The sequence below is a fragment of the Hemiscyllium ocellatum genome, chromosome 30 (genome assembly GCF_020745735.1).
Source record: "Hemiscyllium ocellatum isolate sHemOce1 chromosome 30, sHemOce1.pat.X.cur, whole genome shotgun sequence".
Taxonomy (NCBI): domain Eukaryota; kingdom Metazoa; phylum Chordata; class Chondrichthyes; order Orectolobiformes; family Hemiscylliidae; genus Hemiscyllium; species Hemiscyllium ocellatum.
Window position 1 is genome coordinate 45,928,087 of NC_083430.1, and position 27,558 is coordinate 45,955,644.

General features: G+C 41.6%; 1 protein-coding gene across 9 annotated transcripts in view; it reads right to left on the bottom strand.

The window, feature by feature from the left end:
- The window catches only part of epb41a (erythrocyte membrane protein band 4.1a), a 159,426-nt gene extending 153,179 nt beyond the window's left edge, over positions 1 to 6,247 (bottom strand). For all 9 annotated transcript variants that reach the window (XM_060847138.1, XM_060847135.1, XM_060847137.1 and 6 more), the window contains exon 1: positions 6,127 to 6,247. The gene's annotated coding sequence lies outside the window, so the exon portion shown is untranslated. The remainder of the gene's footprint in view (positions 1 to 6,126) is intronic.
- Positions 6,248 to 27,558: the final 21,311 nt, after the last annotated feature.

Here is a 27,558-nt window from a genome sequence, read left to right on the forward strand (position 1 = left end):
CTGTGTTCACTGGAGAAGACACAAGCAATCTCCCGGAGGTAAGTGGCTGAAGGACCTGAACTGAAGGGAATTTATATTTGCCAGGAATTGGTGTTGGAGAGACTGTTAGGTCTGAAGGTTGATAAGTCCCCGGGGCCTGAAGGTCTACATCCCAGGGTACTGAAGGAGGTGGCTCGAGAAATCGTGGATGCGTTGGTGATTATTTTTCCAGAGTTTGATAGATTCGGGATTGGTTCCTGCGGATTGGAGGGTGGCTAATGTTGTACCACTTTTTAAGAAAGGTGGGAGAGAGAAAGCAGGAAATTATAGACTAGTTAGTCTGACCTCAGTAGTGGGAAAGATGCTGGAATCTATTATAAAGGATGAAATGACGACACACCTGGATAGTAGTAACAGGGTAGGTCAGAGTGAGCATTGATTTATGAAGGGGAAATCATCCTTGACTAATCTTCTGGAATTTTTTGAGGATGTAACTCTGAAGATGAACGAGGGAGATCCAGTAGATGTAGTGTACCTGGACTTTCAGAAAGGTTTTGATAAAGTCCCACATAGGAGGTTAGTGAGCAAACTTAGGGTGCATGGTATTGGGGGCAAAGTACTAACTTGGATTGAAAGTTGGTTGGCTGATAGGAAACAAAGAGTAGCAATAAAGGCTCCATTTCGGAATGGCAGGCAGTGACCAGTAGGGTACCGCATGGATCACTACTGGGACCACAGCTTTTTACAATATATATTAATGATATAGAAGATGGTGTTAGTAATAACATTAGCAAATTTGCTGATGATACTAAGCTGAGGTGGCAGGGTGAAATGTGATGAGGATGTTAGGAGATTACAGGGTGACCTGGACAGATTAGGTGAGTAGTCAGATGCATGGTAGATGCAGTTTAATGTGGATACATGTATGGTTATCCACTTTGGTGGCAAGAACAGGAAGGCAGATTACTACCTCAATGGAATCAATTTAGGTAAAGGGGCAGGACAGAGAGATCTGGGTGTTCTTGTACACCAGTCAATGAAGGTAAGCATGCAGGTACAGCAGGCAGTGAAGGCGGCTAATAGCATACTGGCCTTCATAACAAGAGGGATTGAGTATAGAAGCAAAGAGGTTCTTCTGCAGCTGTACAGGGCCCTGGTGAGACCACACCTGGAGTATTTTGTACAGCTCTGGTCTCCAAATTTGAGGAAAGACATTCTGGCTATTGAGGGAGTGCAGCGTAGATTCACAAGGTCAATTCCTGGAATTGTGGGACTACCTTGCGCTGAAAGACTGGAGCGACTGGGCTTGTATATCCTTGAGTTTAGAAGACCGAGAGGGGATCTGATTGAGACATAAGATTATTAAAGGATTGGACACTCTGGAGGCAGAAAACATGTTTCCGCTGATGGGCGAGTGCCGAACCAGAGGACACAGCTTAAAAATATAGGATAGACCATTTAGGTCAGAGATGAGGAAAAACTTCTTCACCCAGAGAGTGGTGGCTATGTGGAATGCTCTGCTCCAGAGGGCAGGGGAGGCCCAGTCTCTGGATTCATTTAAGAAAGAGTTGGATAGAGCTCTCAAGGATAGTGGAATCAAGGGTTATGGAGATAAGGCAGGAACAGGATACTGATTAAGGATGATCAGCCATGATCATATTGAATGGTGGTGCAGGCTCGAAGGGCAGAATGGCCTACTCCTGCACCTATTGTCTATTACAAATTGATGAAACGGAAAATTGCCAAAGATATCAGGGGTGGGGAGAAGAAGAGTTTCTGCTTTGGGTACAATCAGGAAATTACATCCAAATTGCATTACTCAATTTGCATCATGACAAGTGTCAAACCTTTCAAATATCAGTACAATTAAACAACACTTTTTCCATTACAATGTGTTCTTTGATGCATGGCCTGATTAACTGTTAATTAATACAACTGAAAATAGGTTTAATTAGTAAAACTAGGCATTTTTAACAAGAGGGTTGTTCCTACACCAGAGATTAAGCTGCTTTAAAATAAACAAAAATGGATAGTGATAGTCCAGTGGTATTGTCACTGGATTAATAATCCAAAGTCTCAGGTACGTTCTGGGGATCTACATTTGATCACAAGTGGAATTTGAATTTAACTAAAGTCTAACAATGACCATAAATCCATTGTTGATTGGAGTAAAAACCCATCTTGTTCAATAATGTCTTTTAGGAAACGAAACTGTCATCCTTACATGTCTGGCCTACATATTGGTCCAGTCCCAAGTCAACTCAATTGGCTCTCAACTACCTTCTGAAATGGCCTTGCAAGCTACTCTGGGCAATTAGGGCAACTCATCTTGAGCAGGTTGACATAGGAAATTATCTACATAGGGAGTTCATGAGGACTGTTATGCTATAGCGGTGGTGTTCCTGCATCTGGGCTAAAAGGACTGAGTTCAATTCTCACTTGCCTCAGAAGGGTGTCATGACATGTCCAAACTGATTAAAAACAACAACCTGGGGATTCTAGTGACTTTGTAGCATGGTGGTACTAACCCTGTTTCTGACCCAAAAGGTCTGGGTTCCAAGTTCCATCTGTCGTAGAGGGGCATCATACATATCCAAACAGGTTGATTAAAGTATATTCCTAAGATTGTATTTAGAGAGTCAGAGATGTACAGCATGGAAACAGACCCTTCGGTCCAACCTGTCCATGCTGACCGGATATCCCAACCCAATCTAGTCCCACCTGTCAGCACCTGGCCCATATCCCTCCAAACCCTTCCTATTCATAAACCCATCCAAATGCCTCTTAAATGTTGCAATTGTACCAGCCTCCATCACATCCTCTGGCAGCTCATTCCATACACATACCACCTTCTGCTTGAAAAAGTTGCCACTTAGTTCTATTTAGGTTCCTATCTCCTAAATTTCCTCTAAGTTTCACAAAATTCCTACAGTGCAGATAGAGGTCACTTGGCCCATCAATTCTGCACTGATCCTCCAAAGACCACTTCCTACCACCCTATCGCAATTACCTCACGTTAACCACAGCTAATTCACCAGTCTGCACATTCATGGACTCTATGCAGCAATGTTAGCATGGTCAATTTGCTTAACCTATATATCTTTGGACTGTGGGAGGAAACTGGAACATCTGATGTAAACCACACAAACACAGGGAGAATATGCAAACTCCATACAGTGATGATAAAATGGCTTTAAGAGGTTATTTTGCCCTGGATCCTTTTTTTTTAAAAAGGAAGGGTTGAAGGCAGAGATACCAAGCAGTCTAGCAGGACAACAAGAATAAACAGCTTGTGGAGCCTTGAGTTTTTTTTAAAGTTGGAACAATAGAAGCAGCCTGAATGAGTGTGACCAAGCTCTCATAGAATCAGGATTTTGTTTTCTTCATTAGCAGTTGTTGGTGAGGTCTCAGTCGGCTTGGAAGCTTTTGTGAATCCCTCCTACCTACTCCACACAAACTCTCTCTGTCTTTCTCTCTCCCACACACACACACACTCTTGAGTTTTCAGACAATTGTTTTCTGAATTTGCCTTTTGCCAAGGATATTTATGGCATGTTACTATCTTGAAACAGTTACTAAAAGTTACTAGTAGTAAAATAATCTATTGTTCTGTTAAGTTTTCCAGTAGAGTTGCTAATCCAAGTTCCTCTTTCTTTTGAAGTATTTTAACTATAGTCTATGAATAAATTATGTTTTGCCTAATGTTGAGTAGTTTGACCAATTGAATTGCATCTGGAACACAGCACTTTACATGTACATTTTAAAGTAAGAAAAAGTTAGGATTGAGGCTACCTTCTTAATATAGTTTGAGGGAGTCTGGTCTGGTCCATAGCAACAGACAGACAACTAAGGCTGGAATCGAACTCGGGTCTCTGGTGCTGTGAGGCAGCAATGCTAACTACTGTCCCACCCCCAATGGACAGTTTTGTTTTTGTTTGGTTTGATTAAATTTGTTTCTTATTTTGCAAAGAGCATTTACATGTGTGCATAAAAGAAAATCCAGTCATCTTAGGTTGGAATTGTTTACAGTAGAGATGCAAGCTTTGTGGCAGGCAATAAATAGGCTCCACCAAATAGTCTAATCAGTGTACACTTCAAAATTGACTTGGAGATCCTCTTTGCTCCCTATTCAAAGCTCAGCGTTACAGTACAAAAGCAAGTTATGAAGTACATTAATGAGACATTATAGTGACTGCAACTGGAGTAGTCTGTTCAATTCTTACACTGGACTTTAGGAAGGATGGGGCCTTAAAGAGGGTGTAGAAAATATTTAATAAAATGGTTCCAAGGATGACAGACTTGACTTCTATGACATTGATATAAAAAGATGTATTTTGTTCTCCTTCAGGCAGTGAAGGTTCAGAGATTTGATAGAGGTATTCAAATTCATAAGAGGTGCAGATGAAGTAAATGGAAAGAAAATGTTGATAGAAGAGTTAAAGTGCAGGGAACACAAATTTAAGGTGACTGGTAAAAGAGCCAAATGCGATAGGAACGAAATCCGTTTTTTAAAAATTAAATAAAAAGACACAGCAAGTGGTTATGCCCTGAATTGCACCACCAAAAAAGTGAATAAAGGCAGGTTCAATTATGGTTTTCCAGAATTGTGTAGAAAAGGCATACAAGGAAAGAAACAAATGTAGAGCTGGTGTAGGTGACTCTGCCCCGCCAGTTAGTGACAGCATAGTTGATCTCACTGCTGATTATGCCTGACAACCTCCCCCTCCCTTGCTTTTCAAGATGCTATCTACCTCAGCCTTAAAAATTCCCTGCAGGAAAAACTAGGTCCAAACACCTCCTTCTGTTATGCAACTGTTCTATGGTTCGTTTTTATTGTGTCTGTACCTAAGAAAATGTATCCAATTAGAAGGGCCTTCCAAAACCAAAGCGATTAGCAGAATCAAGTAATTTTCATTGGGTGTGGGCAGGACTTGATTATGCAAACAGGATCTGGGACTACCATAAATGATTGTGAAAAACAAACTCTAGCTGCATATGTAACTGACAAATTTAAAAAGTTTTCCAATCTTTAGCATGGGTTCAGCTAACTCCACCATATTTCATTGGTATTACCAGTACAGTACTGTATTAAAATGTCAGGAATGGATAATCATGATCTGGGTAGAGTGGTGCTGGTGCAATGGAAGCACACTGTGCTTGCAGCAGTAAAGGATGTCCGACAGGTCAGAAAATTTCTTCAATTTGGTTACAAAACTGATTCAACATCTTGATGTTTCAGATACAGTTCAAGGTTGGAAACATATTTTTAATGGAATGGTGTACTGCATTGGTGGGTTTCACCATAATACAATTGCTCTTTGAAATCTTGTTCAAGATAATTTACTTCATATGAGCTTTTACATGAGTGGACCGAAGACCTTGCAACTACAGACTACTGAAATCAGGAAATCAAATCATATAAATTCCACAAGAAAGTGCGGTTAATACAACAGTTCAAAAGACAACAAACACCCAAGAATTAAGATACCCCACCCCCATCTTCCTCTTCAGACAGCAAGAGGCTGCAAGCACAAAAGGAACCAAGACAAAGGAGGACCCCCGTGCCGAATACGCTGACTGGTCCCGACACGTCACATTCCCAAACAATAAGCTTTTTTTTAAAGTTTACATTCATAGGAAGAGTGCCTTGCCCTGCCCAACATCAAGAGCCAAAGTTAATTGTTTGTGGAAAGATTTAACAATTGTTTTAATAAAAACGGATTCAAAGCCAGAACAAAAAAGATAACACATGCAATGGAACTGCATAAACCATTCTATTTGACCTTAATATATTTGACAGTGACAAGTCGAGTACAAATGTTGCAAATCCTAAATTTACAGAAACCTGGTAGAAGTTTAGAGTGGTATTAGGCACATCACCACAGAACGTGGAAAATGAAGATGAAAATATTTCTTTAGTAGAAACTATTCCAACACATGAATAACATTTGTTTTAAGCAAAACTCAATGTCGTTCTATTTAGTAAGTAATTTATACTCAGAAGAACCTACCTTAAGGATGCTTCATTGAAGCTGCACAATTAATACCACAATGCAAAATGGCGTCTGTTTAAACACATCACAACAAAAGTACCAGAATGAATAGGATAAACGCTTAAAATGCAAAGCTAAACTCGTGGTAGCTCACCTTGTTTTTCAGAAAAAGACACGTTTAAATGCACAAGAAAAGCACACAAGAATCCTGTAAATCACGTTTCACTCATACAGTGTGTATATCGTACATACGCTCCAAACTCATGGCAAGTATCAGTTCTATTGTGGGTGGATCAGTGTATGTAAAACGAGGAGCTAGTGACTCAAACGCACCAATCACATTAACCTAACTCACCTTGTACCCAATCATTGACCAAAAAGATAAAACACTGTGCAATATGCCAAAGCAACAGTAAGCAGTGTACTCTGAACAGTCTGGTTCAGAGTATGTCAACCGCTCAGAAACGTAACACAGTAAAAATCCAGCACCTCCTACACCAGGTGTCACTGCTCGAGTTTCACTACGTCTACCAGGATGCATTGAAAAATAGTTATCTTAATGTTAGAATAGCTCCTTCGGTTTGTTCTTTAAAAAGTAACCTCCATGCAGGTAATATTACAGTTTTAGAACAAGAAATTATGTAATTTATTTTGTAAATATACAAGATATTTCAAGGTTATTGGCAAACAGTTTCCTATTTTTGCTCTTTTATTTCACTCTTATTTCTTCCAATCTGAAGACAGCAGCACCAGAAAATGGTACAACCAAATGCAAGTCTCTAGTATCTCGGAAAAATGCCGATTATTTGTGCCTGAGGCTAGCGAACGAGCGTCAATAGAGGTGATCATTTCAATATCCTTATTCACCTTCTACAAAACCACATTTTTAAAATCAAACAAACGTAGGCAACTAAACAAAATAATGTGCTGTGATTTTGAGGATTAGCTCACAGTCAACCTTAAAATAAAGTGCACAGATATATAGGTCAGGTTAGTTCCTTATCTGTATTAAAATATCTATACTTAAGGAGATATCAGAATTTGATATTTAATGCAACCTTGTTTCCATATCAGCTCCAACGCAGAACAATGAAAAAAAAATTAGTATGAGTCTACGGAGGGCTTTACAAATGGTTCTCAGCCAGGGAAACATTTTTAAACATCAATTTGAGTATATGGAGTTGACCAGTGGGAGGGGCAGGACAATAGAACAAAAATTGAACATCTGTGTGTATTGCAGCAAGGGCTGAAGAGAAAAAAAAATCCAAGACATCTTAGAAGTCCAAACAGTTACCATAGCGATAAGAATCACAGCAGAACTAAGATGGCAATTAATCCCCAATCTTTATAACTCATGTGAGGATATAATTTGTAACAACAGATTTATCGTCAAAACGGGAGAAAGTGGCATTACATTTTGATTATATATTCAAACATCGACATACACCAATGAATAAATCTTTGTTTATTCCCTGGATTTTATATTCAGCTGATAATAGAAAGGATAGCAACAGGGTTGTTATAATTCTTAGCAGCCTCGAGGACAAAGGAAGGGTTAAAAAGTCAGTCCAAACTGCTGGTCCTAGTCTAGTGGTCAGAACATGTGTAAATGTTGTTAGATGGGAACAGGTTCTGGCTCAGATGTGAATCCCGAGTAGTCAAATAAATTTATCAACTGTCACAAATAAAGGCGTGTATATTTCTACCAGAGGACAATCTGTACCCCTGGAGATGCATTCCAGTGAAATTCAGTGCATTCAAGAGGAGAGAACAGGCAAAAAAAAGACAAGGCAGAGAAAGAAATTAGGAAAATTCAATACTGGAATCAGAAATCAGAAACAGAGTTAAGTGTTTCAAGCAAATAAGACAATTTGGAAGATTTTTTTTCAGATTTCCAGCATCCAGGGTATTTTTCTTTTGTTTTAGAGAAAAATCTTACATTTTGTATAATAATCTAAATTGCTCAGACTTCTACAGTACTGTTGCCATCATTCGCATTTAAAAATTCAGCTATCAGGATTCAAACTATAAGCAGAGGCAATTCAGTGGTTAGCACTGCTAATTCAAAACACCAGGGACCCAGGTTCAATTCCAGACCGGGGTGATTGTCTGTTTGGAGTTTCCACATTCTCTCCGTGTCTGCATGGATTCCTTCTGGGTGCCCTGGTTTCCTTCCACAATCCAAAGATATGCAGGTTAAGTGGACTGACCATGTTAAATTGCTCATAGTGTCCCTGGATGTACAGGCTAGGTAGATTAGCCATGGGCAATAGGAAGTGGGTTTAGGTGTTGGTGCAGATTTCATGGGCCAACTGGCCTGCTTCTACATTGGAGGGATTCTATATTCCTATAAGGTTGAGACATGCCACTGCTTTCACAATTCCACTATTGCATGGCTGATAATGAATTTTTCATCTACATTGTTTAATTACTTTTTATTTAACTGGCTTTGAAGTACATTGTAAATTGTATATTGAAATTAACAGTTTATACAAAAACTAAGTTAAAATCTTGGCACCAAAAACCAACTTTGCATTCAAGGGAAACTAATATCGCAAATATGTAAATATTTAGTTTCTCAGGGGATCCCTAAGATATATTGTTTTATAAAATGTAAGTCCTAATATTGATTCTGTCCTGATATTAAAATTTGGAGTTCATTAAGTGGGTTATTGTTGAAAGAAATCTGATTTTAAAATTCTAAAATACGTATTAATTGGAAAATAGGATGACTGCATAAGTAAACCTAAATACATCCAATATTACGTAGCGGTGCCATGTTTGAGGCTCAAAATACATAATCTGCAATAATAAGACATTATTTTAATTGTTGACATCCAAGCAATAAGCCCAAGTAATTCGTACAATATATTTCTTTTACAAGCAATCAAATCAAATGGCATTCATATTGATCTTCAAGAATCTAAAGCGCTTGTCAAATACTTTACCCCAAAAAATGGGAGTCAGTTAGCTTAATTGGTGGATGACTAATTTACAATGTAGAGTGACGCCAACAGTGTGGATTCACTTCCTGCAGAAGCTAGGTTACTATGAAGGACTCTCCTTCTCAGCCTTTCCCTTCACCTGAAGCATGGTGACTCTAAAGGTAGAATCGCCACCAATTGTCTGTCTAATGAGAGGGCAGCCCTATGGTCTGGTACCTATGGCAACTTTACTTTTATCCTAAAACCAGAATAAACCACAATTATTCAGACATATATTACATATATTACAGTCTGACACAAACTTAAAAGACAAAATCTGTCTTTGCTTATTTCTCCCATGTAACTGGTTTTCTTCCATAGAATCTAATGAAACATTTGGTAGGGTGGGGTTAAGCACAGCCATCTACTGTGTACAAGGAACATTGCAGTGAATGCATAATTTATATTCTTAGTGATTTGGTCAAGAATTCAAATAACAAGCAAGAGAATTTTTTCTCTTTTGGGGAGCAACTTAAAAGTTTGGTCTTCTACTACACCTTCATAAAAACAATTAGTTTCAGACTCCTTCCCCTCTGCAACACACAAAAACAGAAATTGCTGGAGAAAACCTGAAGGCCTCTCAGCATCCGTGAAGAGAAAACAGAGCCAATGCCTCAAATCCAGTGACCTTCTTAGCAAAATTGATCTTTTCCCCTGACTACATTATAAATCTGTGTGAAATGAAATGCAGATTTTTAATTTAAAATGAATATTCAACAGCCTACAACTGGTAGAAATATTACACTATGCTACTGCAACATTTCTTTATAATTTGTCATGGAGATGATAACTGTTGTTTACAGTATGGAAAATTGCAAAATGGAGAGACACAAATGTACAGGATGCATGATCATGACACTCAAGTGTTAATGAACTAGTCTGTCATAAATTCTACATATAGTGTCAGCCTTGCCTTAATTGGCGGCATTTTCATCTCCGAGACATTCTAATTCTGGAGACATATTTGTATCATCGATTGTCACAGTTGAGGTACTGGAAGACTGGAGGTTGGCAAACATGGTGCCACTGTTCAAGAAGGGCAGTAAAGACACGCCAGGGAAATATAGACCGGTGAGCCTGACCTCGATGGTGGGCAAGTTGTTGGAGGGAATCCTGAGGGACAGGATGTACATGTATTTGGAAAGGCAAGGACTGATTCGGGATAGTCAACATGGCTTTGTGCATGGGAAATCATGTCTCACAAACTTGATTGACTTTTTTTGAAAAAGTAACAAAGAGGATTGATGAGGGCAGAGCAGTAGATGTGATCTATATGGACTTCAGTAAGGCGTTCAACAAGGTTCCCCATGGGAGACTAATTAGCAAGGTTAGATCTCATGGAATACAGGGAGAACTAGCCATTTAGATACAGAACTGGCTCAAAGGTAGAAGACAGAGGGTTGTTTTTCAGACTGGAGGCCTGTGACCAGTGGAGTGTCACAAGGATCAGTGCTGGGTACTCTACTTTTTGTCATTTACATAAATGATTTGGATGCGAGCATAAGAGGTACAGTTACTAAGTTTGCAGATGACACCAAAATTGGAGGTGTAGTGGACAGCGAAGAGGGTTACCTCAGATCACAACAGGATCTGGACCAGATAGGCCAATGGGCTGAGAAGTGGCAGTTGGAGTTTAATTCAGATAAATGCAAGGTGCTCCATTTTGGGAAAGCAAATCTTAGCAGGACTTATACACTTAATGGTAAGGTCCTAGGGAATGTTGCTGAACAAAGAGACCTTGGAGTGCAGGTTCATGGCTCCTTGAAAATAGAGTTGCAGGTAGATAGGATAGTGAAGGCAGCATCTGGTATGCTTTCCTTTCTTGGTCAAAGTATTGAGTACAGGAGTTGGGAGGTCATGTTGTGGCTGTACAGGACATTGGTTAGGCCACTGTCAGAATATTGCATGCAATTCTGGTCTCTTTCCTATCGGAAAGATGTTGTGAATCTTGAAAGGGTACAGAAAAGATTTACAAGGATGTTGCCAGGTTTGGAGGATCTGAGCTACAGGGAGAGGCTGAATAGGCTGGGGCTGTTTTCCCTGAAGCGTTGGAGGCTGAGGGGTGACCTTAGAGGTTTACAAAATTATGTGGGGCATGGATAGGATAAATAGACAAAGTTTTTTCCCTGGGGTGGGGGAGTCCAGAACTAGAGGGCATAGGTTTAGGGTGAGAGGGGAGAGATATAAAAGAGACCGAATGGGCAACTTTTTCACACAGTGGGTGGTACATGTATGGAATGAACTGCCAGAGGATGTGGTGGAGGCTGGTACAATTGCAATATTTAAGTGGCATTTGGATGGGTATATGAATAGGAAAGGTTTGGAGGGATATGGGCCGGGTGCTGGCAGGTGGGACTAGATAGGGTTGGGATATCTGGTCGGCATGGACGGGTTGGACCGAAGGGTATGTTTCTATGCTGTACATTTCTATGACTTTATGATTTGGCATACAATCCAGGTGTAGTACCTTAATGCAGTACTGAGGCAGCACTGCATTCTATTGAAGGTTATATCTGTTCTCTCACATGGGCCTTAAATTTTAAAGGGCACTATCTGAAGATTGGTTGGGAATTGTCCCAGTGCCAAACATTGCTATGGCCAAATTCACTGCTTTACACTAAATGACCATAGAGTGTAAGAACCGCTACTTTGGGACATACAAAAGTTATGATAGTTGCAAAAAGAATGTAAGGATGACATTTCAAGGGCTAGCAGCAACTGACAGGTCATGGCATGTGACCAACTCTGAGGGAAAGGGTGCAGTCAGACAGAGTGATATTGATCGGAGCATCAATTGTAAGGGGGGGCAAACAGAAGATTCTGTGGCCACAGAAAAGACACTAGGATGTTGTGTTGTCTCCCAAGTATCAGGATCAAGGAGGTCTCTGAGTGGTTGCAGAACATTGTGAAAGAGGAAGTTGAACATCCAGAGGTCATTGTGCACATCAATACAATGACATAGGTAGACAAAGGGATAGGGTCCTGTGAAATGACTATAGGGAGGTAGGTAATAAATTAAAAAGCAAGACCTCAAGGGTAGTGATCTGTGAAATGGTCCCAGTGCCATGTGCCAGTGAGGATAGAAATAGAAAGATAGGCCAGATGAATCTGTGGCTGAAGAACTGGTGTAGGGGGCAGGGTTTTCAGGTCTTGGGTCATTAGACTCTCTTCTAGGGTAGAGATGACCTACACAAGAGGGATGGGTTGCATTTGAACCAGAAAGGGACCAATATCCTTTGGGGAGATTTGCTAGTGTTGCCCGGGAGTGTTTGAACTAGTTTGGCAGAGGAGTGGGTCTCTGAATAAGACAGGGACCATAGAGAAGTCAGGGAAAACTACATCAGCCATCAAAAGCAATTTTACTATTCAGGATAACCAAGGACACAGCAAAGGGAAGGAAAAGATTTTGGGTTTAAAATGAATTTATTTCAATGCACGAGGCCTGACTGGTAAGGCAAATGAGTGCAGAGCATGGATTGGCTCTGGGACTGGGATGTTCTAGCCATAACAGAAATATGGCTGAGAGAAGGGCAGGACTAGCAGCTCAATGTTCCAGGATACAGAAGCTACAGGCATGATAGAAGAACAAGCAAGCAAGGAGGAGTTGCCCTTTTTATAAAGGGAGAACATAACAACAGTACTTAGACAGGATATTCTTAAGGGGTCATCAAATAGGCCATATGGTTAGAACTTAGAAACAAGGAGGGAATAGTCACTTTGTCTGGACTGTATTATAGACCCCCCCAAATAGACAGTGGGTACTAGAGGAGCAGATGTGTAGAGAGATTGCAGATACCAGTAGGAATAATAATGATATTGGTTGGATTGACTGGGCCACCTAGTGTGTAAAAGGCCCGATGGGGTGGAATTTGTCAAATGTGTCCAAGAAAGTTTCCTAAATAAATATGTTGAGGGCCCTACTCGGTAGGGTGCAACACTGGACCTCTTTTCAGGAAACAAGGTCGTGAAAGTGACTGAAGTGTCAGTCGGAGAGCAGTTTGGGTTCAGTGGCCATGTGTCTCTGAGTTTTAATACAGTTATGAATAACGATAAGACAAGTTCACAGGTTAAAGTGCTAAACTGGAGCAGGGCCAATTTTGGGGCCATTAGACAGGATCCACTAGAGGTTGTTTGGGTGAGTCTGTTTGAAGGAAAGGGAATGATTGGCAAATGGGAAGCTTTTAAAAATGTGGTATCAGAGTCCAGGGACAGGATGTCTCTGTTATGGTGAAAGAAAAGCTGGCAGATTTAGGGATCCCTGGTTGATGAGGGATATTGAGGCTCTGATCAGGAAAAAGGAGACATACCTTGGGTTTAAGCTATCGGGCTCAAGTGAATCCCTAAATGACTATAAAATGTGATGGAGCGCACTTAAGAGGGAAATCAGAAGAGCAGAAAGAGATCTGAGATGGATCTGGCAGATAAGGTTAAAGATAATCCAAAGAGGTTTTATAGCTATATTAACACTAAAAAGGTGGCTAGGGAGAGAATAGATCCCCTTAAAGATCAGTATGGCATCCGTACAGAGTCACAGAGATGTACAGCACAAAAACACACCCTTCAGTCCAACTCATCCATGCCAAGCAGATATCCCAACTCAATCTAGTCCCACCTGCCAGCATCTGGCCCATATCTCTCCAAACCCTTCCTATTCATATACCCATCCAGATGCCTTTTAAAATGTTACAATTGTACTAGCCTCCGCCACTTCCTCTGGCAGCTCATTCCATACACGTACCACCCTCTGTGTGAAAATGTTGCCCCTTACGTCTCTTTTATATCTTTTCCCTCTCACCTAAATCTATGCCCTCTAGTTCTGGACTCCCCCACCCCAGCAAAAAGAGTTTCTCTATTTATCCTATCCATGCCCCTCATGATTTTTTTAAACCTCCATAACTTAACTTCTCAGCCTCCAACACTCCAGGAAAAACAGCCCCAGACTATTCAATCTCTCCCAATAGCTCAAATCCTCCAACCCTGGCAACATACTTGTAAATCTTTTCTGAACCCTTTCAAGTTTCATAACATCCTTCCGATAGGAAGGAGACCAGAAATGCACGCAATATTCCAAAAGTGGCCTAACCCATGTCCTGTACAGCTGCAACATGACCTCCCAACTCCTGTACTCAATACTCTGACCAATAAAGGAAATTATACCAAACGCCTTCTTCACTATCCTATCTGCCTGCAACTCTACTTTCAAGGAGCTATAAACCTGCACTCCAAGGTCTCTTTGTTCAGCAACACTCCTAGGACCTTACCATTAAGGTGTATAAGTCCTGCTAAGATTTGCTTTCCCAAAATACATATGCAGAGACACAGGAGACAGGGGAGATTTTTCATAAATATTTCTCCTCAGTGTTTACTGAGAAGAGAATCATAAATGCTAAGAAAATAAGGGAAACAAATGAGGATGTTTTGGATCACATTCTTATTACCAGTGGGAAGGTGTTTAGAGCCTTAAAGCGCATTAGCAGGATAAATGCCATTGGCCTGATCAAGTCCATCCTCTGACTTTGTGGAAGCTAGGGAAGAAATTGCAGAGGTGCAAATGTGTTGCTGGTCAAAGCACAGCAGGCCAGGCAGCATCTCAGGAATAGAGAATTCGACGTTTCGAGCATAAGCCCTTCCGAAACGTCGAATTCTCTATTTCGGAGATGCTGCCTGGCCTGCTGTGCTTTGACCAGCAACACATTTGCAGCTGTGATCTCCAGCATCTGCAGACCTCATTTTTTACTCGAAAAAATTGCAGAGGCCCTTGCAGAGATTTTTGCTTCATCTTTAGCCACTGGTGAAGTTCTGGAAGACTGGAGATTGGCTAATGCAGAGCTGAAAATGTGTTGCTGGTTAAAGCACAGCAGGTCAGGCAGCATCCAAGGAACAGGAAATTCGACGTTTCGGGCCAGGGCCCTTCATCAGGAAGGGCTCTGGCCCAAAACGTCGAATTTCCTGTTCCTTGGATGCTGCCTGACCTGCTATGCTTTAACCAGCAACACATTTTCAGCTCTGATCTCCAGCATCTGCAGACCTTACTTTTTACTCAATTAGCTAATGCAGTCTACACTCTGGAGGACTTAGTGTTGAGTTCTCGAATTTCAAATATCCTTCCCATCCATCCCACAGCTCCCTTTCCAGCCCCACCCCCTCCTTCCATTCACCGACCGATCCTTCCTTCCAGTTACCAATCAGATTCATCCTTCTGGGGTCATACCCACTACCTGTGTTCACCTATCACTACCTCACCATTCTGCTACTCTCCCCATCCCACCCCTTCTTTATCTGCAGCTCCCCCTATCGCCACATCTAATACTGAAGAAGAGTTATACCCAAAACATTCATTTCTCCACCTCCTGATGCTGCTTAGCTTGCTGCATTCTTCCAGCCTCCTGTTTGTCTACTTTGGATTCCAACATCTGAAGTTTTGTTGTTTAATGTTTTTCTACTGTTTAAGAAAGGTAGCAGAGACAAGCCAGGGAACTACAGGCCAGTGAACCTGACATCAGTGATAGGCAAGTTGTTGGAAAATCAACCAACATTTGATCGGATTAGGAATAGTCAGTATGGATATGTGCATGGGAAGTCATAGTTGATAAAATGTGGCACTGGAAAAGGCCCAACAGGTCAGACAGCATCTGAGGTGCAAGAGAGTCGACATTTTGGGCATAACCCTTCATGTCTGACAAATCTTTTGAGATTTTCAAAGAGGTAACCAAGAGCACGGACGAGGGTAGGGCAGTGGATGTTGTCTATCTGGACTTTAGCAAGGCCTTTGATGAGGTCCCACACAGCAGGCTAGTAATGAAGGTCAGATGCGATCCAGGGAAACCTGGCTAATTGAATTCAAAATTAGCTCAAATGGTAGGAAGCAGTGGGTGATGGTTGATGGTTGCTTCTTGCACTGGAGGCCTGCGACTAGTGGTGTGCCACAGAGGTCAGTGCTGGGACCTTTGTTATTTACATAAATGATCTGGGTGTGAATGTACAAGACTTGAGTAGTAAGTTTGCAGATGGTACAAAATCAAGAGGGATCATTGATATTGAGGAAAGTTTAAAAAAATTACAGAGGGATCTTGACCAGATGGCAAAGTGGGCAGAAGATTGGCAAATACAATTCAGATTAGATAAATATGAAGTCTTGCACTTTAGAAAGTCAAACCAAGGTAGGACTTATACAGTAAATGGTAAGATCCTGAGGGGTGTTGTGGAACAGAGGGACCTAGGAGTACAAGTACACAGTTCATTGAAAGTGGTTTCACAGATAGGCAGGGTTGCCAAAAAGGCATTGAGTATCAGAGTCGGGACATTATTGTTACAGTTGTATAAGTCATTGGTGAGGCTGCACTTGGAACATTTTGTAGAGTTTCGTCACCCTCTTACAGGAAAGACATAATTAAATTGGAAAGAGAGCAAAGAAGGTTAATGAGGATCTTACCAGGACTAGTAGGGAGAGGTTGACCAGGATAGGTCTTTATTCCTTGCAAGTAGGAGAATGAGAGGTGACTTTATTAAGGTGTATAAAATCATGAGGAACATTGATAGGATGAATGCATATAGTCTTTTTTCCAGGGATAGGGAATTGAAAACTAGATGGCATAGGTCTAAGGTGAGAGGGGAAAGATTTAAGAAAGACTAGAGGGGGCAACTTCTTCACGCAGAGAGTGGTGCATATATGGAATGGGCTACCAGAGAAAGTGGTTGAGACAGATACAATGCCAACATTCAAAAAACATTTGGATAGGTATATGGATGGGTAGGGTTTAGTGGGATATGAACTAAATGCGGGCAATTGGAACCTGCTGAGTGGGTACCATGGTCAGCATGGACCGGTTTGGGCCAAAGGACCTATTTCCATGCTGTATTACTCCATAACTCTAAGTTCTTTCTTACTTTAAATTAATGGCTAACTGATTTACCCAAGTCACAAACACATCAAAGAAAGAATGATGTGTTCAGGATAATGAAGTTCTGTGCATGTGATTCAGTAGGCATTGTAAAAACTGAAATTTCTATGGCAGATAGACAGATTGTCTTTTTCATAATTTGAATAGCATGCATGGAAAGCCTGAAAGAACAGTTGAGCTGAATTAATCAAAAAGTAATGTCAGACAAGCAGGCTACTGTGTTCTGGATGGTGTCATACTTCTTTAATATTGCTAGAGTTGTGTAATCCAGCTATTTGGAAAATATTCCTTTATTCTTGGGCCTTGTAGGTGATGAGCAGACTTTAGGAGTCAAGAATGGAGTTACACACATCAGAATTTCCAGTCTCTGGCCTGCTTTTGTAGCCAGTATTCATACAGCATGTCCAGTTTCAGTTCCTGGCCAATTTTGTAATTGTGAGATTACTTAGCTGCTTCTATTGTTTGGCATACAAGTAGTGGTGTTGTAACTTCACCAGATTGGTACCTAACTTTTAGGTCTGCCTGCTGTTGTTCCTACATACCCTTCTGCACTTTGCATTGAATTCAGGTTGATCCCTTGGCTTAATGGTAATTGTAGAGTTACGAAATACTGGGTCATAAAGGTTGAAGATTGTGGCTGATTACAATTCTGCTGATCCTGATGGTCCATAACACCTGTGGATGCTTGGAGTTGAGCTGTAAAATCTATTCTGAGTTGTCATATCTGTGATTTTGGCTCTAAGGAACAAGTTCCTATTCAAAGAATATGTTAGGTTGTTACTTAATTAATCTGGATTACACTGCTTTCCCAGTTATGGTACATGTTGGTAATGTAGACTTGTTGGATCAATAGGGCTGAGTTTGTTATTATCATCTTTGTGTACAAGTTGATGAGTAGTAGTCCCACTGATTTTATTCCTTTTTGAAGTTTCTATTGCAGTTTGAGAGGCTTGCTAGCCCATTTCATAGGCTGGTAAGAGTCAGCTACATTGCCATCCTACCTGGTCTAGCTAACATGCTCCTTCAGAATCACAGCAAATTCCTTCCCTAAAGGGTATTAGTGAACCAGGTGGATTTTTATGACAATCCATAATTGTTTCAAGGAGATTATTACTTTAATAAAAATCTGGAATTGAAAGCTAGTTAATCAATTGAATTTCTTGAATTCACTCAGCTGCTATGGTAAAATCTGAATGAAGGTAATTCTAGCCTGGGCCTTTAATTATTGGTCCAATGATATTACCGCTACACCTGAGCAGATTATATGTAGGTAGTGAGATAGAGGTAAATTGATGGAGAAGATGGAATGGTGAACAATAATGAGTTATACAAATACCTTTAATATTAAAAATGACTAAGGTGCTTCACCGGAGTATAATGATGATAAAATTTGCAGTGACCTAAAGAGAAAGTTCAGTGGTGGACAGTTGTTGACCCACCGAAAGTAAGATAACTGCAAGACAATACATGTCAATTGGATGGATGAATATTATTCTGTTGTAAACAAGAAGACTAAGTCATGGAGGAAAAAAAATACAAAGTGGAGATGACTCCAATGGCCCTTTGACATGATGGAAGAAGGCAGGTAATCATAAGAGTTGCACATCAGCCTGTGCACACATTTGAACCTGACCAAGAATTTTCTGGTTATACTTGTAAAATATGTACAGGAAGACATGGAGTTATTTTAGTACATTGGGAAATCTACATAGGAGATTGTATAAGTTAAGATATAAGCCTCACATAGTATTTAAACATTACATAAAACTGATCAAAAATGTACAAGGAGGGATAACTGGATCTGGTATTAAGTTTTTAAAAGAAGTAAATAATAGATGTTGCTAAACTGTGGTGAAGGTAAAAACCAGGCTTTTGATAGCAAACAGCTTTAAATAAGATGGAATCATCTTATTTAAGAAGATTCCAAAGTAGAATGTTATGAGACAATGACCTCAGGGAAGTGGACTAGATAGCATGATCAAAGAGATTTTAAAAAAGGGAGTAAAATGGATCACATTCAGAAATACTATTTGTGGAGTCCAGACCAAGTATAGGAGATAAAAGATCTGAGGAAATAATACTGGAATCACAGGTCCCTTGATGTATAAATATTTGTCCCCTAATGTATAAAGTTTTAAACAGCATAGTACCACGATTGGATAAAGGAGATTAAGAAAGTTGTTAATGTATGTTTGGGGCTGGGCTAGGATGGGGCTGCAGGTGTTGCAACTTTATGGTGCAGTACATTACATACTAATCTTTCATTTGGAAAACCAGGTCAGCTCGTGAAACAGAAGTCTGCACATAGTAAAGGGTTCTCAGCAACCCACATCTGGCCAATCTAAACATGGTTGATGTTGGGCTTGGACTTGCAGCATGGACTTATTAAATTACAAAATGGTAGAAACTGATCGATGCAAGAAATGAAACATCTCACACTGTGCAGTTGTAGGGTTTTTTCCCCTAAAATTAAAGTGGAATGAATGGCTCTCCACTCATGAATGTTTACTTATGAGCATTTGATGCATGGTTGCCTTATCTGGGTGGTATTTCTGAGAATTTTTTGGAATTGATCTTCAAGCACTGTAGGTGAGCAAACTGGGGAAAAAACATTTGTTTGAACAGCACTAGAATTTGTGCCTTACCTGGCTCTTTTACAATAGTCCATACACTTCCAAGGCCAAAACATGACTTTAGCAACTCTGCTCATTCAACAGAATAAAGAATAGTTGCAGTAGTTAGAAACACTGTGGGTACCTGGCACCACTACTGTAGTCTTTAGTATTAGAAAGTGCTCATTGTTTTCTGATGGATTGCTCTAGCTGCAATCTTAGAAGTACAAGTACAATGGCTATTTTCAAAAGCAATGATAATATACAAATTCATGGAAGCAGGGAACTCCAAGTTTTCTTCAATTCCTCATGCGTCTTTTTAGATTTTAAATAGAGTTTCCAATTCTAATTGGAAGGTGTAAAACTAGCTGTGGAAAGAACACTAATTCTAAAAATGATTGAAACCTTTGAAGTTCAGGGACAAACTTCATATTTAATACCTTTTTGTACAAAAACAAAAGTCTAAATGGTCCAAAACTAAAATCATTACTTGCATATCAGTGTTCACGGAAGAGAGGAACATGATAAATGTTGAGATTAGAGATAGAAGTTTGATTAGTCTGGATCATGTTGACATAAGTAGGGAAGATGTGTTGGGTATGCTAGAGGTTATTAAGGTGGACAAATCTCCAGGACTAGATGGAATCTATCCCATGTTGCTGAGGGAGGTGAGAGAGGAAATAGCTGGGGCCCTGACTGATATCTTCGTGGATCCTTAAACATAGGTGAGGTGCCGGAGAACTGGAAGGTTGCTCATGTTGTACCCCTGTACAAGAAGGGTAGTAGGGATATTCCAGATAACTATAGACCAGTGAGCCTGAAATCAGTGGTGGGAAAGTTGCTGGAGAAGGTACTGAGGGATAGGATCTAGTTATAATTTAGAAAAGAATGGGCTTATCAGTGATAGGCAACATGGTTTTGTGCAGGGGAGATCGTGCCTTACCAACTTGGAGCTCTTTGAGGAAGTGACCAAGTTGACAGATGAAGGAAGGGCTATTGATGTCACATACATGGACTTTAGTAAGGCGTTTGATAAGGTACCCCATGGTAGACTAATGGAGAAAGTGAAGTCACATGGTGTGCAGGATGTTCTAGCTAGGTGGATAAGGAACTGGTTGAGCAACAGGTGACAGAGAGTAATAGTTGAAGGGAGTTTCTCGAAATGGAGAAAGGTGACCAGCGATGTTCCACAGGGATCAGTGCTGGGGCCACTGTTGTTTGTGATATACATAAAATAATCTGGAAGAGGGCACGGTTGATATGATCAAGTTTGCAGATGACAAGATGATTGGTGGAGTAGCAGAAAGCATAAGGGACTGTCAAAGAATACAGGAGAATATAGATAGACTGGAGATTTGGGCGGAGAAGTGGCAGATGGAGTTCAATCCAGACAAATGTGAGGTGATGCATTTTGACAAGTCTACCACTGCACCACAGGATACTGCCCCAAAATGTTCCTTTAAAAGTTTAATTAGTTCTCTAACAATTTTAATTGCCAAGGTTAACAACTGGATGGGATCATGCCCCTTCCAGCACTCTGGTGAAACTCACTGATGTGAGATATGTAGGTCGAAGAGGAGGAGCAGGAGAATTGACATTTCGAGCATAAGCCCTTCATCAGGAACATCAATTCTCCTGTTCCTCCGATGCTGCCTGACTGGCTGTGCTTTTCCAGCACCAAACTCTTCGACTCTGATCTCCAGCATCTGCAGACCTTACTTTCTCCTAGTTGATGCAAGCGATGGCATGGAAAACCAGTCTGCGAGGTGTTTCATTCCCTGTCTTTCACTGTCTGCTGCCAGCAGGATGAGAAAACACAGCCCAGCTTTGTGCGGCTTAATTCTACACTAACCATTGAACCTTTGAGACAGCTTTTATTAAATTATAGATTCAGTATAGGAAGTTTAACTTTTAAATACTCCATGTAAAGCCACCATGTTTAAATGAATAGTCAATACAAGTTTGAAAACTTGGTCTATGGGTACGATTCTCACTTTGGGTTTTCTACTATGTAGACATGTGAGAGGTCCTGCGTTCAAATCCCAGACAACCCGCATTTTGTTTAAGGCAGCCTGGTGGCTCAGTGGTTAGCACTGCTGCCTCTCAGTGCCAGGGACCAGGATTCAATTTCCGCCTCAGCAAGTGTCTGTGTGGAGTTTGCACATTCTCTTAGTGTCTGCATTGTTTCCTCCGGGTGCTCCGGCTTCCTCCCGTAATCCAAAGATGTGCAGGTCAGGTGAATTGGCCATGCTATATTGCCCATAGTGTTAGGTGCATTAGTCGGGGTAAATATAGGGAAGGGGGAATGAGTCTGGGTGAGTTACTGTTCAGGCAGTAAAAGTGTGGACTTGTTAGGCCGAAGGGCCTGTTTCCAGACTGTAGGGAATCTAATTAAAAAAAATCTAAATCTTACATACTTGAAGAGGAAATATTGAACAAGTTTAAATTGCATGCCTGAAAGTCTGCCAGTTCGATATTGAACTACATTGCTAAAACAGGTTTTATTCTATTCACTCCTTTAGTTCTCCTTTCCTTTCAATTCTCATTTCAAAGAAAAGTTAACTAATTATGAATGACATCCAAAGGCTCCATTGAATCGGAGCTCTGTAGCACTTCTTGAAAAAGACAAAAGAACCAAAACAATTTTTTTCTAAAACTAATTAGGTGGGTTTACATCCAACTCTACAAATAGAATGCAGAGCCTTTTCAGAGATTTGACAAAGACCATTTAAACATCTGAAAATTCACGGCATGGTGCCTAAAGACACAAACAAAACAAAAAAGAGCCACTTATTACTGAAAGCCAATTTGTTTTTAAAGAATGAAAAGTTTTTAAAGCGTTCAGCATTCTGTACTTGCTTCTGTGGCTACTCCTTATTAGTAAGATTCCAAGTATCAGCAGACTATGTAATTTTAGGAGCACCAATTCTGTCATCAGATGATATCACACTTTCCACTAGTAGTGACCACTGAATAGCCATCTGAAGGCGTGAACCCTAAACAGAATTTTTTTTGTTGCTTCCAGAAAAGTGGGAGGATATTTTACGACTTTGAAAGCACAAAATAGCCGCAAAATTGTTGTTGCAGTTTTGTAGCTAATTTTATTGCTGTACAATATAAACGAAGTGACCAAGAATTCACACTCTGACCTCCTAATATTTGTGGCCCTGATAATTATTGGGATGAACTTAAAGGGAAGTATGGTTGACAAATCCAGGAGTGTGGTTTCCCTGAATGATATATAGAATTTTAACTGTAGGGAATGTAATCATTTTCCCCCTCCTGTAGGTTCCCCATCTGAGAACCAGCTGTTGATTATCGGACAGGAATCGCTATGTGGGTAGGCTTATTGATGAAGCCAAATAGGTAAATTTGGGAATGGATGCTTTATGAGAGATCAAGTGCTTTAATTATGCAATATTTATTCTGATTGATGATTACAGTCCTCTACTATCCTTTTCATTGCTGAGTTTCATGAGACCGGAAAGCAAAGAGTTGGAAATAGAAATCTTGTTAAAATGGACACAGCCATCCACAAAGAGGTTTCAATAACTACCACGTCTCCGAACAGCAGACTGAGCATCTGCACCTTGTCTCACTTTCATTAAAATTCAATGTGGGCAGGTTCAAGATGGCCTGCATTAATATTTGGAATTTCTGTATCCTCTTCACAGTTCACCCTCTAACCCAAATCAGTCAAGGGGCTGGTCATGTTTCAGTTTCAGAGATTGGCCGTGGTCTGTCAGGCACTTAGTCCTACCAGGATCCAGGGATCCATGTTCTTATAGTCCAGGAATTGGGCAACAGTTACTTCTACAGGTTAAGTGCAACCAATCTTTGGATTACAGGTAACTCCGTCACAGTGCTGTTCAGCCATCAGTCTCCAGGTGGGTCATTTTATCTTACAGTGAGAGCGAGAAGAATTTTGACTGAAGTGAATTGAAGAACAGTTAGGAGAAAGTGAGGACTGCAGATGCTGGAGACCAGAGTTGAAAAATATGAGGTGCTGGAAAAACGTAGGCGGCCAGGCAGCATCCGAGGAGCAGGAGAATCGACGTTTCAGGCATACGCCCTTCTTCAGGAATGAGGCTGGTGTGCCGAGCGGGCTAAGATAAAAAGGTAGGAGGGAGGGAATTTGGGGGAGGAGTGCTGGGAATACGATAAGTGGAAGGAGGTGAGGGTGATAGGCCGGAGCGGGGGGTGGGGGCAGAGAGGTCAGGAAGAAGATTGCAGGTCAAGAGGGCGGTGCTGAATCCAGGGGTTGGAATTGCTATAAAAAGTGGGGGGGGGGGGTGGAGGAGGAAATGAGGAAGCTGTAAAATCTTCATTTGTCCCATGTGGTTGGAGGGTTCCTAGGTGGAAGAGGAGGTGCTCTTCCTCCAGGCGTCGTGTGGTCAGGGTCTGGCGGTGGAGGAAGCCAAGGACCTGCATGTCCTTGGTGGAGTGGGAGGGGGAGTTGAAGTGTTCAGCCACGGGGCAATTGGGTTGGTTGCGGGTGTCCCAGAGATGTTCCCTGAAACGTTCCGCAAGTAGGCAGCCTGTCTCCCCAATGTATAGGAGACCACATCGGGTGCAGCGGATACAGTAAATGATGTGTGTGGAGGTGCAGGTGAATTTGCGACGGATATGGAAGGATCCATTGGGGCCTTGGAGGGAGGTGAGGGGGAGGTGTGGGCGCAGGTTTTGCACTTCTCACGGTTGCAGGGGAAGGTGCCAGGAGTGGAGGTTGGGTTGGTGGGGGGTGTGGACCTGACGAGGGAGTCATGGAGGGAGTGGTCTCTCTGGAACACTGACAGGGGTGGAGAGGGAAATATATCCCTGGTGGTGAGGTCTGTTTGAAGGTGGCGGAAATGACTGAGGATGATACGATGTATCCGGAGGTTGGTGGGGTGTAAGGTGAGGACCAGGGTTCTGTTCTGGTGGTGATTGGAGGGGTTCAAGGGCAGAGGTGCGGGAAGTGGAGGAGATGCGGTGGAGAGCATCGTCAACCACGTTGGAGGGGAAATTGTGGTCTTTGAAGAAGGAGGCCATTTGGGTAGTTTGGTAGTGGAATTGGTCCTCCTGGGAGCAGATGCAGCAGAGGCGAAGGAATTAGGAATATGGGATGGCAATTTTACAGGGGACAGGGTGGGGGGAGGTGTAATCTAGGTAGCTGTGGGAGTCGGTTGGTTTGTAGTGAATGTCTGTGTTGAGTCGGTCGCCCGAGATAGGAATAGAAAAGTCTAGGAAGGGGAGGGAGGAGTCGGAGACGGTCCAGGTAAATTTGCGGTCGGGGTGGAAGGTGTTAGTAAAGTGGATGAACAGTTCAACCTCCTCGTGGGAGTTTGAGGTAGCACCAATACAATCATCGATGTAGCGGAGGAAAAGGTGGGGTGTGGTGCCAGTGTAGTTGCAGAAGATGGACTGTTCCACATATCCAAAGAGGCAGGCATAGCTGTGGCCCATGGCTACTCCTTAGTTTGGAGGAAGTGGGAGGATTGGAAGGAGAAGTCGTTCAGAGTGAGGACTAGTTCAGTCAGTCGAAGGAGGACGACTGGAGGAACAGCGCCTCATCTTCCGCCTAGGAACCCTCCAACCACACGGGATAAAATGTAGATTTCTCCAGTTTCCTAATTTCCCCTCCCCCCACCTTATCTCAATCCCAACCCCCGGATTCAGCACCGCCCTCTTGACCTGCAATCTTCTGCCCGACCTCTCCGCCCCCACCCCCTCTCCGGCCCATCACCCTCACCTCCTTCCACCTATCGTATTCCCAGCGCCCCTCCCCCAAATTCCCTCCCCCCTACCTTTTTATTTCAGCCCGCTTGGCACACCAGCCTCATCCCTGAAGAAGGGCTTATGCCCGAAACATCGATTCTCCTGCTCCTTGGATGCTGCCTGGCCTGCTGTGTTTTTCCAGCACCACGTTTTTCAACTGAAGAACAGTTAGTTATAAAACAGGAGAGATGATGAGGTTCCCCAGTAAGTGAGTACAAGTGAGTGCAGAGGGCTGTTTGGGAAAATGAAGTGGGCAAGAGCTGTTGATTGGAATTAATGCATGCAATATAAAAGTTCGTTAGCCTCGGTGAGAAGCATGTGGCAGAGTTAGGGTGAAGAATGGACATCTAAATGTGAGATAAGAGAGAGAAAATAGTGCAACTTACTGTGGAACACAAAATTGTCAACCTTCTTTTGCACTGCTGGATATCTTACTTCACACATTCTGCGCTAAAACATGGGTGGAGGCCCACTAGATCGGTAGGCATAACCTCTTATGACAATGTGGAAAGTTAGCTTTCCTATCCTATGGGCCATTAATGACAGTCAATCATCAGTGTGAGGCAGAGTTTCTGGCTTGCCACATCTAATGTGTGCCACTGCACATTAAATATGGTGTCAGTGATAAGAATGCTGGAATGGTGAACACTCTTGTTGGCTGTGCAATTCCCCAAGAAAGGCTCCAGGAGCTCAGTTGCATGATTAATGAGATGGAAGGGGATACTTCAGGGGTAAAAAAAAAACAAACAGTCTCTCCATCCACTCATCATCACTCCCCCAATTTGTAAACAGGTTGCTTCAGTGGAAGAAATTTTAATGGAAAAGACAGGATTATAGGAACAGAAGTAGGTAATTTAGCCCTTTGACATCATTCTGATCTGTGACCCAATTCAACCTGACCATGTTTTCTTATCACTTGTGGCAGATGGAGTTTAATTTAGATAAATGAGAGTTGCTGCATTTTGGAAAAGCAAATCAGGGCAGGAGTTATACACTTAATGGTAAGGTTCTGGAGAGTGTTGCTGAACAGAGACCTTGGAGTGCAGGTTCATAGTTCCTTGAAAGTGGAGTTGCAGGTAGATAGGATAGTGAAGAAAGCATTTGGTATGCTTTCCTTTATTAAACAGAATATTGAGTATACAGGTTGGGTGGTCATGTTGCGGCTGTTGGGACATTGGTTAGGTCACTTTTGGAATATTGTATGCAATTCTGGTCTCCTTCCTATTGGAAGGATGTTATGAAACTTGAAAGGGTTTAGAAAAGATTTACAAGGATGTTGCCAGGGTTGGAAGGTTTGAGCTACAGGAACTGGCTGAATAGGCTGGGGCTATTTTCCCTGGAGTGTCGAAGGGTGAGGGGTGACCTTTTAGAGATTTATAAAATTAAGGGGCATAGATAGGATAAATAGACAAGGTCTTTTCCTTGATTGGGGGAGTCCAGAACTGGAGGGTATGGTTTAGGGTGAGACGGACAAGATAGAGACCTAAGAGGTAACTTTTTCACTTAGAGGGTGGTGCATGTCTGGAATGAGCTGCCAGAAGTAGTGGTGGAGGCTGGTACAATTGCAGCATTTAAAAGGCTTCTGGATGGGTATATGAATAGGACAGGTTTAGAGGGATATGGGCCAAGTGCTGGCAAATGGGACTAGATTAGGTTAGGATATTTGGTAGGCATGGACGAGTTGGACTGAAGGGTCTGAATCTGTGCTATACATCTGTGACAGTGAGGTACTCCTTCTCACTAACAATCCATCAATCTGCAATTTTAAAATTAACAGCTGATATAACATCTGTTATAATTTGAGAAAGGTGAGCCCTTGTGGCACAGACGTAATTTCCCTATTTCTGAGCAAGAAAGTCAGGTTCAAGTCCCACCTGTTCTGGAGGTCTTCGCAACATCTCCAAATAGGTTGATTTAAAAGGAAATATTTATTATTTCAGGAAGAATGTTCTAAACTACATTTTTGTGATTGATGCGATTCCTAATTTCACTCTCAAAAGTTCTAGCTCTTATCCAATGTGCAGCCATCCTAGAATCCCCATACAGAAGCAAGAGTTTTGGACTATCCTACCCCTAAATATCTTAAAGCCCTTAAATGAAATAGTTAGTTAAATTTCAGGGAATGCTACTCTAATTCATGTAATCACCCTTTGCAACTTTATCAATAGTGTCCAGGTATCATGCTGATAAGCCTGCGCTCTACTCCATTCTAAGTCTAATATATTCTTCTGAGGTATGATTCTCAGAGCTACTCATAGTATTCCAGGTGTGGAGCTTTGTGTAGCCACAACAGATGACACTGAACACAAATTGACCACTCAGTACAAACCAT